This window comes from Lissotriton helveticus, chromosome 3_1, assembly GCF_964261635.1.
Source record: "Lissotriton helveticus chromosome 3_1, aLisHel1.1, whole genome shotgun sequence".
Lineage (NCBI taxonomy): Eukaryota > Metazoa > Chordata > Amphibia > Caudata > Salamandridae > Lissotriton > Lissotriton helveticus.
This window is the reverse complement of record NC_136061.1, coordinates 460,299,531-460,315,822: the sequence shown is the minus strand read 5'-3', so window position 1 is coordinate 460,315,822 and position 16,292 is coordinate 460,299,531. Positions and strand designations below refer to the sequence as shown.

The window sequence follows — 16,292 nt, the reverse complement described above, 5'->3', positions numbered from 1 at the left end:
CTAAGGTACAGGAAAGGTCATGGATGGAGAAATCTCACCTTTCTCAGTGTGTAAAGGCGAAGGCAACTACTTTATCTAGATATCGTTATGATCCAGTTTGCTTCTTCTGGGCAGTTTGGTGGAGTGACCTTGTGTCTCCGGTATAGTAAGGAATACAATGGGTGTGCAGTTCTTAAGTGTTGGGGAAGAAAGGTCTTTTCTAAAAAGTGCCCTCACGCATCCCGACGAATGTCATGATTCATCATTGGGCCTTGCTCCTCGTCGGGCCTGCGCTGCAATGCCCGACGGGCACCCGCGAAGGGGCTCTTTGACAGAGATCTTTTTGTATAAAGCCATAGAGTGAGTATGGGTGTGTGTGCCTGGTAGTGCGGTGAGTTAGTGAGTTAAAATAGGTCTAGGGCCGTCCTAACTAAATGTATTTATTCCCATGGGGCACTAGCCTAGTTAAAGGTAATCTGCCCCAACTGGATATAATGTTCCTATAGGGTTAGTGTGGTGCATAGGGTCGACATGTTTCATGCCATATAGCCCCTAACGAGTCAGGTGGCACTTCATCAAGACCAAAGAAATGAAAATTGGGTCATTTTAGCACTACCGCAAGTCTGGTTCGGTGATTTCCAAACTAGTAACCAGAAGCAGTATGAAGCCCCGGGTTGAGTGATCCAGAGGTGAAAGACCTAGGGGAAATGGGGAGGGAAATAAAAAGAGGGAACAAAGAGGACCAAGGTTTTGTTAAAAAATCCATGACACAGCGTGTAGTTGGCATGCTACAAGTGACTGAAGTTTAAAATAAAGTGGAAGCGCCAGTCTAGATGGCCGTGGTTAGATTATGCAACCGGGGCTGAAATGCATCCGAGAAACACCTGTGATTGTGTTGGTGGTGGTGATTCTGACCTAGTATAAATAGTTCTAGCAATAGCTAGAATCGTGAGAGAAATTGTCATTGACGTGTGAATATACATGGTGACATAAGCGTGGTATAAATTAGAAAAGACACGCGGTTGAAGTGATTCATAGCAGGCACAATAACTCAGGCATGCATGCAGCACATCCATTGTGATAGTCACTGTCTTAGAAAACAGGCGGGTGGCACTAGGCGAAAATTCGCCCTCCAAAGTTAGCGTCCCTTATCAATCCGATCCCACTAGGGCAGTGCTGGTAATATACAATTGTGATACATGGAAAAGTGCGACCGCATTTGCAGTGGGTGACCGTGTATCTGACCGAGAACTACCCCCTGAAGGTCGGGGCTTGTTCTGGCGGGGATGGCAGAGCACCTCGTTGCTGTGATTCTAAAAAAGAAGTACAATTCAACAAATTTAAGGCGCTTCTCTTACCAGGGACTTGATGCGGCGTTACCACACAAAAACACTAACATCCATACTCACGCAGGGAGGCAGTGCAACAAGCAGCTGTCCTACCATTGCTCCGGGCCCCGTAGTTCTTGCTTTCGGGTCTGCGGTATTTGAGTAAGCAGCATGATTCAGCATTTCTTGGTTGACTAGACCGCAAACCGGGGTGGCCATCTTGGGGAGGAATTTTATTAACATGACAGTGTTCCTGGACACATGTTATTACGGAGTTGCGGTAAAAATGTAAATAATGTGCAATGGCCTAGTTTGGACACTGAGGGGGTTGCCAGTTAGAGTGTCTACCCCATGAGGGTAAATGGTGGCAGTGGCAATCGTTGCTGGTGTTCGAGCCGATAATGTAAGCAAGGAGCTGTCCGAAAAAACGTTATTGCCTACCCAGTGTCATTGATCAAAATTGCACTTTGGTTAAGGGGATTATAGGACAGAGTAATCTACATGGACCTCTGACTGAGCCCCACCTGAGTGTAGATAGCCGGAGGGGTTGTCCTGTTGATGGTGGCTATTATGATTGTTGATCAGACAGTACTAGTCAGGGAAGATTGGCTTTCAGTGTAACCGCTCATGATTGGAGTGAGTGCTGGCAAGAGGGTTGGTGATGCCTATATGAGAGGGTTTTCCTCGCAAACTCACGGATGGAATAAGTCGTGAGGTAAAGGGTAGTGTAACCTCAACTAGGGCAGCATGTATTGACTGGACCAGCAAAGCTATATCATAGACCACTTGAGGGTAGTAGTGCGGTGGTTGCTTATAAACAGCCGGGCATGGAATGTAGTGCTAAAATTACCCAATTTTCATTCCTTTTTTCTTAATGAAGTGCCACCAGACCCGCTAGGGGCTATCTGGCATGAAACATGTCGACCCTATGCACGACACTAGCCCTACAAGACTATTATATCCAGTTGGGGCAGATTACTTTTAACTAGACCAGTGACCCCTGGGAATACATACATTTATTTAGGACGGCCCTAGACCTATTTTAACTCACTCACTCATGGCACTATTAAGCCTACAGCTTCATACAAAAAGATCTTCGTCAAAGAGCCCCTTCGCGGGTGCCCGTTGGGCATTGCAGCGACGGCCCGACAAGGAGCAAGGCCCAATGATGAAGCATGACATCCTTTATGTAGCCGTACTTGTAAAGCGCACTGATACTCCTGAGTGTCCTGGCGCTGTACTCATACCGCTAGGGAACCCTTCCTGGTTTTTCCCCGTGAAATGTCCACTCCTGGACATCCCCAGGGTGCAACCAGGCATCCCTAGCGATGTAGGGGGCCGTTGTGGAGACTAAGCAAGCTATTGCCCAGAGTTGCAGCGTGGGACACATGATTAGAGTAGGCACCGAGGCGAGAAATCAGGTCCGAGGAATTATGAGCCCAAGATCCGCCGAGACCAGCCAAGGCAGGAATTGAACCCTGGTCCCGGGCCAGACCTCTGCATCAGGGTCTGCCGCTCTAACCATTGAGCCACACTTCACCTTTAGGGTGTGTGAGGGCACTTTTTAGAAAAGACCTTTCTTCCCCAACCCTTAGGAACGGCACACCTCTTGTATTCCTTACTAGTGCCTTGGAGCACGTGTGCAAGACCTGCTTAAATAAAGCTATTGGTTCCTCTTTTTCTAAACAGCCTCCGGTATGGTCTCATACATGGAGATTGTACCAGTTAGCTGGGATGTGGTAGCCATCCTTAGTATGCTTCACTTCTTCCAGGCAAGAGTTCTCCAGCTTTTCAGCAGGCAGGTAGCTCTTCACTTTAACACAGTCTGCAGGAGTGGTAGGAATGATGCTGCATTACTACTCCTGGGTGGTCAATGCTTTTCTACTGGGCTAGGGCAGCACGCCTCCCTGGCTGCAAAGTATAAACATTCAATACCTTACTTACCCTCATGGTCCCTCATGGCTAATAAGATGGTCGGAGTCTGTTGAATTTTCAAATAGGAGACGGCGTTCATTTGCTTGGTCATTGAGAGCGTTGAGTCGAGGATGATTCCCAGGTTGCGTGCGTGGTCGGTGGATGTCAGCACCAGGAGTCGTCCCAGGCTAAAGGGTTGGAGCAGAGGATGAGGCCTCCGTCTTCTCTGAGTTGAGCTTCAGACGGCTGGTCTTCATCCAGTTGGCAACGGCCTTCATTCCTTCGTGGAGGTTGACTTTGGCTGTGATGATGTCCTTGGTGAGGGAGAGGATCAGCTGAGTGTCGTCGGCGTAGGAGATTGTGTTAAAGTCGTGCTGTCGGGCTACATGTGCAAGCGGGGCCATGTAAATGTTGAACAGCGTAGGGCTGAGGGAGTATCCCTGGGGTATGCCACAGATGATCTCGGAGGCTTTGGAACGGAATGATGGGAGGCGGACGCTCTGGGTTCTGCCGGAGAGGAAGGAGGTGGTCCAATCCAGAGCCTTATCTCGGATCCCTGCGGCATGGAGGCGGGCGCATAGTGTGCGGTGGCAGACGGTGTCCAAGGCAGCAGAGAGGTCTAGGAGGATGAGTGCTGCAGTCTCGCTGTTGACCAGCAGAGTCCTGATGTGGTTGGTGGCAGCGATGAGGGCAGAATCGGTGCTGTGGTTGCTGCGGAACCCTGACTGGGAAGGGTCCAGGATTCTGTTTCTTCGAGGTATTGCGTTAGGTGTCTGATGATGGTTTTCTCGATGACCTCGGCCGGGAAGGGGAGCAGAAAGATGGGCAGGAAGGTCTTGAGGTCTCCTGGGTCTGCCTTAGGTTTTTTGAGTAGGGCGTTGATCTCGGTGTGTTTCCAGATCTCTGGGAAGATCGGGGTCTCGAGGGAGAGACTGATGACGTTGCGCAGGTGGGGTGTGATGGAGCTGCTTGCTTTGTTGAAGACGTGGTGCGGGAATGGGTCTAACGGAGAGCCGGAGTGGATTGTTCTCATGGTCTTGATAGTGTCATCAATGCTCAAGCTGGCCCAGGCTAGCAGGGGGTCGTGGTCTATGGTGTGCGGAGGGTCTGTATGTTGCTGTCTGTTGGGGCTGTCTGGGTGTTGAAGCTGTTGTGGATGTCTGCTATCTTGAGGTGGAAGAAGGCGGCGAGGGAGTTGCACATGGCTTGTGACGGCGGGATGTCGTCGGTGTTGAAGCTGGGGTTGGAGAATTCCTTCACGAGAGCTCCTTCCAATTGTGTGCGTTGTTGTCGAGGCAGTCTTTGAAGGAGGTCCTCTTGGCCGCCCTGATGAGGTGGTGGTGGTGGTTGCGGATGGCGTCCTTGAGTGCTGCGTGGCTGTCCGGAGTTTGTTCACTGTGCCATTTCTTCTGTAGTTTCCAGCAGGCTTGATTGGAGGCTAGGAGTTCTGGGGTGAACCAGCTGGCCCTCTTGCTGGTGTCTCTGTGGGGGGGGGGGGGGGTTCCTCAGCGGGGCAAGGTTGTTGGCGCAGTCCTCGATCCAGCATCTGAGGCTGTGGGCAGCGAAGTCGGTGTTGGAGGGTTCGGTGGGTGGGCTGAGAGTGACATTTGCGTGTAGTTGGTCTTCGGTGATTTTGCTCCAGCAGCGGCGGGGGATCTGTTGGGTGCAGTGGTGTGTGGTGGGTTGCTGGAAGGCGAAGTGGATGCAGCGGTGGTCGGTACAGATGAGTTCGGTGGTGTGGCTGACGGAGACGTGCAGGCTTCAGGAGAAGATGGGGTCGAGCGTGTGGACGGTAGAGTGGGTAAGCATTGTGACGAGTTGCTTCAGTCCGAGGTTGGCGAGGTTATCGATCAGGGTTGTGGAGTTGCTGTCGTTGTTCTCAAGGTGAAAGTTCAGGTTTCCGAGCAGGATGTAGTCGGTGGATGTAAGGACGGGCATGCTGATTAAGTCGGCGATGGAGCCGCTGAACTGGGGGCGGAGTCCGGGGCCCTGTAGGACATCCCTATATAGTAACACAGAAAAAAAGGTCTGTACACTCTATTACAGACTAAGTAGTAGTCTTACTTAAGGCAGCATTAGCCATGTCACAAAATGGGTGCCCTTTTGGTGCCCCCTCATCATTCGAGCAGAGCTCGGTTTAACAAAAGAAAACTTGATTAACATCTGGTTGGGGAAAAACCAAAGGAAATGATGGACGGAGCGTTGACAATACAAGCACTCACCCCCAGTCAACTGATCTGGGTTTAAACCATCACCGTTCTTTAGCCCACTCTGCCACCCCAGTTCAGACATGGCCATATGCAAATCAGTCTGACCCTGTGCCTCAAGGTTGGCTCATATAAATCTCAGGATCAGTGGGGGAAAACAAAAGACCAATCCACAAAAAACACTAAGTAATTTCATCCGAACACCCGTTAATATACTCCAATATGAATTTAAAAGTATAACTCTAAGAGGACATTGAATGTATAATGCATTTGCTGTATCAGTGCCTGGTTTTCTAATGCCTATAATGTCCTAGAGTAAAACCTGGTATCTTCACTTCTCTTACACTGTAGAGCAAATCACTGAAAATGAGTAGCTTGGTTACCCAACTCCGATAAAATAGTACATATGGTTCTTGGAAACTGCAAAGATTAACAACCAACCCTACAATTTCTACCCAGTCATTGGTATTGGGTTAGAAAGAAGGCTCCACTTCCAAACACTGCGTAGTTGTTGACCACTATGATCCTGACAAATTCATTTTAAATACAGTCAGCGACAGAATTAAAGGCAGTCATCAACAGAATTAGAAAATCAATCAATCAATCAATCATGCCATTTGTATAGCGCACTACTCACCCGGGAGGGTCTCAAGGCGCTTGGGGGGAGGGGTATGCTACTGCTCGAACAGCCAGGTCTTGAGTTGTTTCCTGAAGGCGAGATGGTCCTGGGTCAGACGAAGGTGGATGGGGAGGGAGTTCCAAGTCTTGGCAGCCAGGTAAGAGAAGGATCTTCCTCCGGCGGTGGCTCTTCGGATGCGTGGTACGGCTGCGAGGGCGAGGCTGTTGGACCGTAGCTGGCGGGTGGGCATGTAGAAGGTCAGGCGGTCGTTGAGGTACTTGGGGCCCAGGTCGTGGAGAGACTTGTGTGCGTGGGTGAGGAGCCGGAACGTGATCCTCTTGTCGACGGGGAGCCAGTGCAGGTTCCTCAGGTGGCTGGAGATGTGGCTGCATCGGGGCACATCCAGGATGAGTCGGGCGGAGGCGTTCTGGATGCGCTGGAGTCTTTTCTGTAGCTTGGCTGTGGTTCCGGCGTAGAGGGCGTTTCCGTAGTCCAGTCGGCTGGTGACGAGTGCCTGGGTGACAGTCTTCCTGGTCTCGGTCGGGATCCAGCGGAAGATCTTGCGAAGCATACGCAGGGTGTTGAAGCACGATGAGGAGACGGCGTTGACTTGTCTGGTCATCGAGAGGGAGGAGTCCAGGATGAAGCCCAGGTTGCGTGCGTGGTCGGTTGGCTTGGGTGCGGTGCCCAGGGCTGGGGGCCACCAGGAGTCGTCCCAGGCGGAGGGCGAAGATCCCAGGATGAGGACTTCCGTCTTGTCTGAGTTCAGTTTCAGGCGGCTGTCCTTCATCCACTCGGCGACGTCTTTCATCCCTTCGTGTAGGCAGGTTCTGTCGGGGTCTCTGGTGAGGGAGAGGATCAGCTGGGTGTCGTCGGCGTAAGAGATGATGTTGAGGTTGTGCTGGCGTGCGATGGCTGCGAGAGGTTTCATGTAGATGTTGAAGAGGGTGGGGCTGAGTGAAGATCCTTGCGGGACGCCGCAGATGACTTCGGTAGCCTCGGAGCGAAACGGGGGGAGGCGGACTCTTTGTGTTCTTCCGGCGAGGAACGAGATGATCCACTCCAGTGCCTTCTCTTGGATACAGATGTTGCTGAGGCGCTGGACTAGGGTGCGGTGGCAGACCGTGTCGAACGCAGCGGAGAGGTCCAGGAGGATGAGGGCCACTGTTTCCCCCTTGTCGAGCAGGGTCCGGATGTCGTCGGTGGCTGCGATGAGGGCGGTCTCGGTGCTGTGGTTGGCTCTGAAGCCGGACTGCGAGGGGTCGAGGGATCCGTTCGTCTCGAGGAAGGCGGTCAGCTGTCTGTTGACGATCTTCTCGATGACTTTAGCAGGAAAAGGGAGGAGCGAGATGGGGCGGAAGTTTTTGAGATCGGTGGGGTCCGCTGTAGGTTTCTTCAGGAGGGCGCTGATCACTTTTGTTTTTACCAATCATACACTCAGGTGGCCATTACCCCATTTTGAACAAAGTAAACTGTAGTTATATCTAGGTTTATGACTATGGTCATAACAAAGGAGTGAATAACCGATTCCTTACTGTAGAAAGCGGGCTCTGTATATGGTATACCACTAGGTTGTTATACCATGCACAGAGTCCAGAGATTCCGCCAGAAGTGTACAGGGCTCAATACAAACCCAAACAAGCATTTACAATGCAATAGGTCTCCCAGCATTAAAGTTTGAGTTATTGGCATTGTGTATGACAATGCGTTGCATCAAATTTTTAGCACACTTTGAATTGGTGAGCAGTGTGAGTGTGTGCAAGAGTATGGTGTTCTTGAAAGCAGTGTGGTAGAGAGTGCAGGAATTTGGGTGACCTGAGCAATGTGGATGATGCACCTCACACACGGGGCTGACACAGTTATTATTCACACAGCTCTGATGCACCTCAGGTACGGGCTCACAGATGTTATTATTCACACAGCTCTGATGATGCACCTCACGCACGGGGCTGACAGTTATTATTCACACAGCTCTGATGATGCACCTCAGGCACGGGCTCACAGCTGTTATTATTCACACAGCTCTGATGATGCACCTCTGGCACGGGCTTACAGCTATTATTATGCACACAGCTCTGATGATGCACCTCACGCACTGGCTCATAGCTGTTATTATTCACACAGCTCTGATGATGCACCTCACGCACGGGGCTGACGCAGTTATTATTCACACAGCTCTGATGATGCACCTTAGGCACAGGCTCACAGCTGTTATTATTCACACAGCTCTGATGATGCACCTCTGGCACGGGCTTACAGCTATTATTCACACAGCTCTGATGATGCACCTCAGCACGGGGCTCACAGCTGTTATTATTCACACAGCTCTGATGATGCACCTCATGCACGGCCTCACAGCGGTTATTATTCACACACAGTGATGACCCCGGGGGCAGCCTGCACCTTCCTACGCTACTGTCTCTGCATATCACAATAAGTCTGGTAATGGGCAAACTGTCTTGGTTGGCATGACATGAGGAAGTCTGGTAATGGGCACAATAAGTCTGGTAATGGGCAAACTGTCTTGGTTGGCATGACATGAGGAAGTCTGGTAATGGGCAAACTGTCCTGATTGGCATGACATGAGTAGGGAAATTTGAAGGAAAAAAAGGCAAAATTCATTTTCAAAACCTCTTCTTTGAACTTTGCCAAGCAAACTATTTTAAAAAGACCCATGAAGACACCCGCCTGATTTTTCCACTCTGTGCTAGCAACATATGGGGGAAAGGCTTAAACGAAGGGCCACAGCTAAAGTGCACTCATTGGATTCAAAACAGAGCTGGTAGGATCCTGGCATCTGGAACATTTACACTTCTTAAAACGGCACCAGGGACACAAACATCCAACAATATCCAGTTTGCTGTGAGAATAAGCCATAATTTTCCCTTCAAATATTAAGCAATTTAAATGTTACTGCATGCAAAATGATGGGGGCCTTACCTTGCTGTAGAGCTCAGAGGCGGACATCGCGGCGCCTCGTGCCCCTCCTTGCAGGGTGCACCGGATGAACGGAACTGGAAGCGTCTAGGCCGTGACTCCTCGCAGGTGGGCCTGTCCTGAACCCAAATAAGGCCTCCCCCGAGCCCGGCTCCCCGTACTTAAGCCCACCCTCCCCCGGCACCCCGCCTGGCCTCGCTTTGGCGCTGCAGGGTGTTTGAGCTGTTGCCAGGACTCGAACCCCGTAGCCCGGCTTCATAACCATCTGCTTCAACCTTGAAGGTAGTTATTACAGAACCTAGAGCCTTTACGTCAAAGTGTGTTTTGCATGCTTGTAAAATGGCCTGCCCATCCCCACTTCGCACTTATTTACACACACGCGCGTGCACTGAACCCTACGCACTGCTCCAGTCTGTACAAATTTCGGTGGAAACGTTTGGTTTGTTTCCTGTCTCAGTATCTCCATATCTCGGTGCAGGTTCGCGCGGCGTCCTCGCGCCGCCTTTAAAATGCTGTAGGGAGCCGTAGCACAGGCACCTGGGGGTCCTGTCGGCAGTGGGCCCCCTCGTTGCTGTACGTGGCTGCCTTGGGGTCACATGGTATTACTGACGCATGCAACCGTCAGGGAGGACACCCACGTGTGAGGAGGAGCGGCCGGGGATCGAACCGCCCACGGAGAGAAGCCGCGCCCATGGAGAGAAGCCCATGCCCTAGAGAGAGCCCCGCGGTGGCAGCTGAAGACCGGAGTAGCGGTAAGTGGCGGCGGGGGGGGGGCGGGGCGGGGGCGCTTGATGCACGTGTGTGTGTGTGTGTGTGTGTGTGTGTGTGTGTGTGTATGCGTGTATGCGACAGCAGGGGTGAGTTCTCTTTATGTGGGGGTGCATGCGTGCATGGGCGCTCGTGTGTGTATGTGTGTGTCTCTGCGTATGCGCATGCGCATGCATGTAGGGTGTTGGAGCTTCCCAGGAGACGGCAGCTGAGCGTGTTCGCGCGCGCGTGGCCTACGCCGATCGCCTTTGCGCGCGGCCGGTGCTGTCTCCTGGGAAGCATAGTCAGCAACAAAAGATCTCCTGGCGGACACAGCGCTGACGCGCTGTTAAACGCCAGGAGACCTAAAAACCCAAAGTACTCTGGTAGTATAAGAGACCAGCCTTAGGCCTAACATAAAGGAGTGCAAGAGATTTGTTATGCACACAATGACACATAAATGACATGACTAAAAAAGGAGATTTACATCAATTTAAAAAAATAAGCTTTGGTCAAGATTTATTTTAAGGCCAAGATCTTTGCAAAAAGGTAAGTAATTTTTTTTCCCAAAGATATGTTTATTGATTTTTGAAACACAAAGAAAAAAGAAAGAAAGAAAGGCGACAATCCCGCACATCGTCCCACGCAGGGGGTAGCAGTGAAACCCGCCCACACGCAACCCGTTAAGCCGGTCAGAGCTTAACATACAGAATAACGCTTCAATAGGTGCAGTTCTTGGTATAGACGGGCGTTCCAACGGCCTGCGGGGTAAGTGGGTGATCAATGAAAGCCAGGGCAGATGCCTCCATGTCAGTTCGGCTGAGACGTACGTGCCCAGGCAGAAACCCCCAGCCGCCACTTTACGCTAGGGCAACGGCGAGCTTCCACTTACAAGTTCCCTAGTAGGCATTATCATGGAAAAGCGGTGTGAGGGATGCCCAATAACACAACAAAACACAACCCCCCATCCCCTCCCCCCCTCAGCCCTCCCCCCTCCCTAGTGGTGGTAGCTACTGCAGAGGACACAAAGAAAGGTACGTGATGATGAGAGTTCATAGTTGAAATTGGTGAAGGGACCTAATGCTAGCAGGACACACTGCGGGCGGCACACCCTTGGAAAGATAAGTGACCAGTGGGCCCCAACGAAATTCAAAGTTCTTAAAATCATCCAGGAAGATGTCAGCAATCCTCTCCAAACTCAATAGCTTCCAAAAGCGCGAGTGCCAAAGGGAGATGGCTCGTGCCTCCTTCCGTTTCCAGGCCGCGAGGATGAGCTTGGCCGCCCCGATGCTAAGCCACATTATTTTCTTGTCCGCCCTAATCTGATGTTCGAGACTAGGATCACGGAGACCCAGTAGAGTAGTGGCCATCGAGGTAGGAATGGGGTATCCCAGCATCTCCTTAATTTGAGCAAGAATTTCCTCCCAAAAAGGATGAATGATAGGGCAATCCCACCAGATATGCTGAAAGTCTCCTAGTAACCCGCACCCCCGCCAGCATCTATCGGAAGTGTCAGGGAATATTTGTCGCAGCTTGGCCGGGTGAAGGTACCAATCCATCATGGTTTTCATGTGTGTCACCCTAAGTTCCACGGAGTGGTTGAACTTGGCTATGTCTGACCATAAGTGTGTCCACTCCGCTTCAGAAATGTCCCTTTGAAGAACCCCCCCCCCCACATGGACATGTATCCAGGTCTAGGTGAAATTGCAGTGGAAAGCAGGAACCCATATATGAAGGTGATAGCACCCTTCATGGAAGAGGCTTTGGTCAGAAAGGCTTCTAACTTCGTGAGGGGACGTTTAGCTGCATCTCTCACTTGAGGAGACAGTGCCCAGTGTAGTAATTGAGCGTGGTGATAGCATTCACTCTCCTGAACCCCAAAGTCCCTCTTACAGTTGTCGAAGGTGAGTGGGTCAAAGTAATGAAATAGGTGCATTAGTGCCAGACAGCCCCCTTCCTTCCAAGCATCAAAGGGGCCCTCAGACAGCGCTGGGTGAAAAGCGGGGTTAAAGTGTAGGGGCGTAAAGGGGGAGGGGAATGTAGTCCACCTTTCATCTTTGGAGACGGAGTCCCAAACCTTCAGTGTGGTGCAAGTGGGGGTACTGATGTAGGCATTTTTGGGCCTGTCGCTCTTGGGCTTCCAGACCAGGTCTCAGATTTTCCTCCCAGCCACGCTCCGATCCATGTGTAGCCAGTGTTTTTCTGACTCTAGTTGCGACCATTCTACTAGCACTCGAAGTTGCGCGGCTTTATAGTACAGGAGAATGTCAGGTAGCCCCACGCCCCCTTCTTTCTTCGGTTTGCGCAGGATGGCGAAGGAGAAGCGTGCTCGACCCCCCTGCCAGATAAAGCGTAACATCATGGTTTTCAGTCGCCGGAAAAATTCCCTGTCGAGTTCAATGGGTAGGGCCTGGAACAAATATGATAGTTTGGGAAGAAGGGACATTTTGACCGCATGAATCCTCCCCAGCCATGATATGAACATTGGCTTTCAGCGGTTCAAGTCGGCCTGGATCTTAGCTAATAGTGGGGGAAGTTGGCAGAGTAAAGTTTCCCCAGCGTGGGAGTCAAGTGGATCCCCAGATATAGAATAGAGGAACTAGCCCATGGAAGGGGTGTCAGCGTCGTGAGACTAAGGACTTCAGATTGGGGGAGTGTGAGGTTAAGTACGTAGGACTTATCATAGTTGACCTTGAACCCCGCAACCGCTTCAAAGCGCTCCAGTTCCGCCTGCACATGGGGGAGAGAGCGGTCCGGGTCAGAGAGGTAGAGAAGGACATCGTCCGCAAAAAGAGTGATCTTATGCGTCTCCCCAGTAAAGGGTAGGCCGTGTATGTCGGGGTTAGCCCTCACCGCCAGTGCCAAAGGTTCTATGCTTAGAGCAAAGAGTAGAGGCGAAAGGGGACACCCCTGTCTAGTGCCCCGTGGGTGTTCAAAGAAGGAGGACGTATGCCCATTTACCGCTACTCTGGACCTGGGGGAGAGGTAATTAGCCCGAATCATTGCCAAGAATTTTGAGGAGAAGCTGAAGGCAGCCAACGTCTGAAATAAAAAAAAAAAATCCACCCTGTCAAACGCCTTTTCGGCGTCAAGCCCCACCAGGATCGCTGGGATTTTGAACCTATTGGCCTTTTCAATCAGATGTATCACCCGCCTCGTGTTGTCGTGGGTCTGACGTCCCTTGATGAACCCTGATTGGTCCGGATGTATGAGAGCCGGCATTAGGTCATTGAGCCGGCGGGCAATGATGGTGGAATAGAGTTTCGCATCGAGATTCAGGAGGGCAATCGGCCTATAAGAGGTGCACTTACTGGGATCTTTCCCGGGTTTTGGTATAATAGATATCAGGGCTTCAGCCATCGTACCGGACGTCTCGCCTTCGTCCGCCATGCTGTTAAACAATCGGACTAGGTACGGGCTGAGTTCAGAGGCAAAAGTTTTATAGAAAATGGCCGTGTACCCATCCGCCCCCGGGGCCTTATGGGGTTTCAAGGCCTTAATGGGTAACATCACGTCTTCTCTAGTGAAGGGAGCAGAGATCGTCTCATTCCACTCCGCTGACACCTGGGGTAAGGGTAATGTCTGTAGATATTCTTTTTGCGCTGCGGCATCAAGAGAATCCCCCGAGTAGAGAGTTTTGTAGAAGGAACCGAAAAGCTCGTCTTGGTGTGTCAGTACCTCCTGAGTGTCCTGAATGCCCCCAATGTTTTTCCCATTCTCTCTTGTCTCGGAGCTGCCTGGCACGATGCCTCCCCACCTTGTTGCCCTGGGAGTAGGACAGACGCCGTAAATTTAGCAGAGTATATTCTGCCTGTTGTTGTAATGCGCCCGCAGCTTACCCATGACTGCCGTAAGCTGTCGCAATGCGCGCCTGGAGGGGTTTGTCTTGTGCGCTTTCTCCAAAGTGGAGAGTTCCTCCTCTAATTGCTCCCTTTCCCGACCTCGCTGCCTATTAAGTGCAGCATTCAGGGCCAGGCACTGCCCTGGAATACAAGCTTTAAGGGCGTCCCAGGTGGTAAAGACTGAAGTGTCCCTCGTGTTATTAAGTACAAGAAACTCCTTTATAGCTCCTCTCAAAGTGTTACAGGAAGATTTGTCCCGGACCAAGGATGCCGGGAAGTACCATCTAGGGCTAGTCTTGCTCTTCACGCCCCAATGCAGGCACACTGCAAGCAAGCTATGATCGGACACGGACAATGTGGTAATCTTGGCCTCACGAAGGTCGCCTCGGAGAGACTGACTCAGGAAGAAGTGATCAAGTCGGGAGTAAGAGCGATGAACGTGTGAGAAAAAGGTGTAGTCTCTAAATTGGGGGTACAGGGATCGCCATGCATCAAAAAGGCCCATATTCAGGATCTTCTGCTGTGAATCAGGGGAAAACAAGCCCATGTCAGATCTCTGTGAATGTGTGCTATCCAGGTCTTTCTGCCAAACCAAATTGAAGTCCCCCATGATAAGCAATGGCCCCTCAGAAAAATCTATGACCTTCCCCAAGAGAGTTTGGAGGAAGCCATTCTGGCCCGGTTGGGTGCATACAATACGACAAAGGTGCATAGTCTACCCCGCAGTAAGCCCTTCACCATGACCCAGCGCCCCTCTCTATCACTTTGTACTCCCGTAGGCTGAAAGTGCAAGGCCGAGCGGAACATAAGTGCCACTCCACTCTGCTTCGTGGAGGCGGAAGACCTATAAATAAGTGGGAACTGTTTGTGCTTAAGGCGTGAGTCTTCCGATATAGTCAGGTGGGTCTCTTGAAGCCCCACAACATCCAGCTAGTGGTGAATGATATATTTCCAAATCTTTTGGCGCTTCTGAGGGGAATTCAGCCCCTTAACATTCCACGTCCCTAGAGTTAGCAGCATCATCTAGTGTATGAGGACCCCTCAACTAGCTCCGTACCGTCAGTGATCGGACCTCTGCTACCACCACTAACCCTTACCCCCTTCCCAACCTCTCCCCCAAACCCCTCCCTCCCCCCACCCCTCCCTTCTGAACCCTCCCATTAAACTCCCAAACTCCCTCCCCCCTCCCGAAAACTCCCCCATTCCCCCCTAAAAACCTGTGGTTTAGAGTCCATCACCCTCCGGGGTAATCGGGGATGCAGTCTCTCAGGTTGTGACTGTCCGTTAGTAGTGGAGGAGCGTGTGGCAATGGCGACCTCGCTGGCCCCACGCCCGTCCCCCATCGTGCCCGCTAAGAAACAATGCGTCGATAAAACCCCCTCTGCCTGCGCTACATCAGTTCAGGGGTGCTGTGTCCTTAGACACTTCTTGGACAGCCGCCGCTTGTTCTTGAGCCATTGTTGCTGGATCCGGTCTTAGGGCAGTTGTGGGTGAGCGTTGGCGACCAACTTTTTGCCATTCCTGTCTGGAAGCGTTTGGAGACTTGTCTTGGGATGGTCGCGACGAGGCCCCCTCTGTGTGCGTGTCATCTTCGGAGTCGATGCCCAGCAGAGCGCAAGTGTCCGGCAGGAAGCGTAGTTGGTGTAGAGCTCCCTTCCATTTAAAGATGAGGCGAAAGGGATGGCCTCATGAGTAGAGAGTCCCATTATCTCGTAGGAATTTCGTTGCCACCCTAAAAGCCTTCCGTTTTTGCAGGGTGATGGCGGAAAGGTCCTGAAATAATGCCACAGAGAGGCATTGAAACTGCAGGGGCTGTTCCTGGCGGGCCTCTCGCAGGATTCTTTCTTTCAGAGTAAAGTCAGGGAGGAAGGCCAGGATATCAGGTGGGGGGGCCGGTGCCCGACGCACCAGGCCCACCCTGTGCGCTCTGTCAATTCGGATCTCAAAGTCCTCTGATTCCCCCAGGATCTCGCGAAAGAGCCTATGTAGGAGGCCGGTTACGCTGGTCCCCTCCAATTTGTACGGCACGCCTCGAACTCTAATGTTGTTATGTCGGGAGCGGTTTTCGAGGTCCTCCGCGTGTGCCTGTATGTCCACTTGCTGTTCACGAAGGCGAACCACTTCTTGCTGCAATTGTTCCACCTCATCGCTCCTAGCTTGGTCCGCTTCCTCTACAGCTGCTACTCGTTCTCCTAGGCCATCCACGTGCCCCCTTAGTTCCTTGTGTTCCCCGGCCATGTCCTGCTTGAGCGTCTGAAGTCGTCCTGCAAGGAATTGAAAAGTGATTCTAAGAAGGCTTTAGTAATGGGAGCCCCTCCATGGTCCTGTTCGGGGTTGACTTTCGTAGCTGCCGGGGGAGACGGGTTTTTTTCTCCCTTAGGTGCACCCTTGGCTAGCATTTTGGTAATAGTGCGGCCGCCCCTCCTGTTCGTGTGAGCCATGACGTGCCCGCTGTCTCGTGCTTTGGGGCCCGCTCGGGCAGAAGACCTCCAGGTGGGAGATTCCACGTTATGTTAGCTACCCTGGTCGTAGGTCAGTCCTTCCCCGCTGCTGGCGGCGATGTGGTGGACGGCGGTCCTGGTGTGTGTCACCCTGTGGTTGCTAGGAGGTGAGGTGTGATGTCGTAAGTCTGCCTTGCGCTGACCCCCTAGACTGGCAGCATGAATCGGGGTTTGAGTCCTGCGCGCCCCCGGGGCACAAGGCAGTGATTGTGGCGGCT

The 16,292-nt window shown here is 51.9% G+C and overlaps 1 protein-coding gene and 1 pseudogene across 6 annotated transcripts in view; both read right to left on the bottom strand.

Moving 5' to 3' along the window:
• The window catches only part of PIKFYVE (phosphoinositide kinase, FYVE-type zinc finger containing), a 2,266,845-nt gene that overhangs the window by 1,563,643 nt on the left and 686,910 nt on the right, over positions 1–16,292 (bottom strand). The gene's annotated exons all lie outside the window — the stretch shown is intronic.
• LOC144825890 (small Cajal body-specific RNA 14) lies at positions 9,496–9,622 on the bottom strand (annotated as a pseudogene).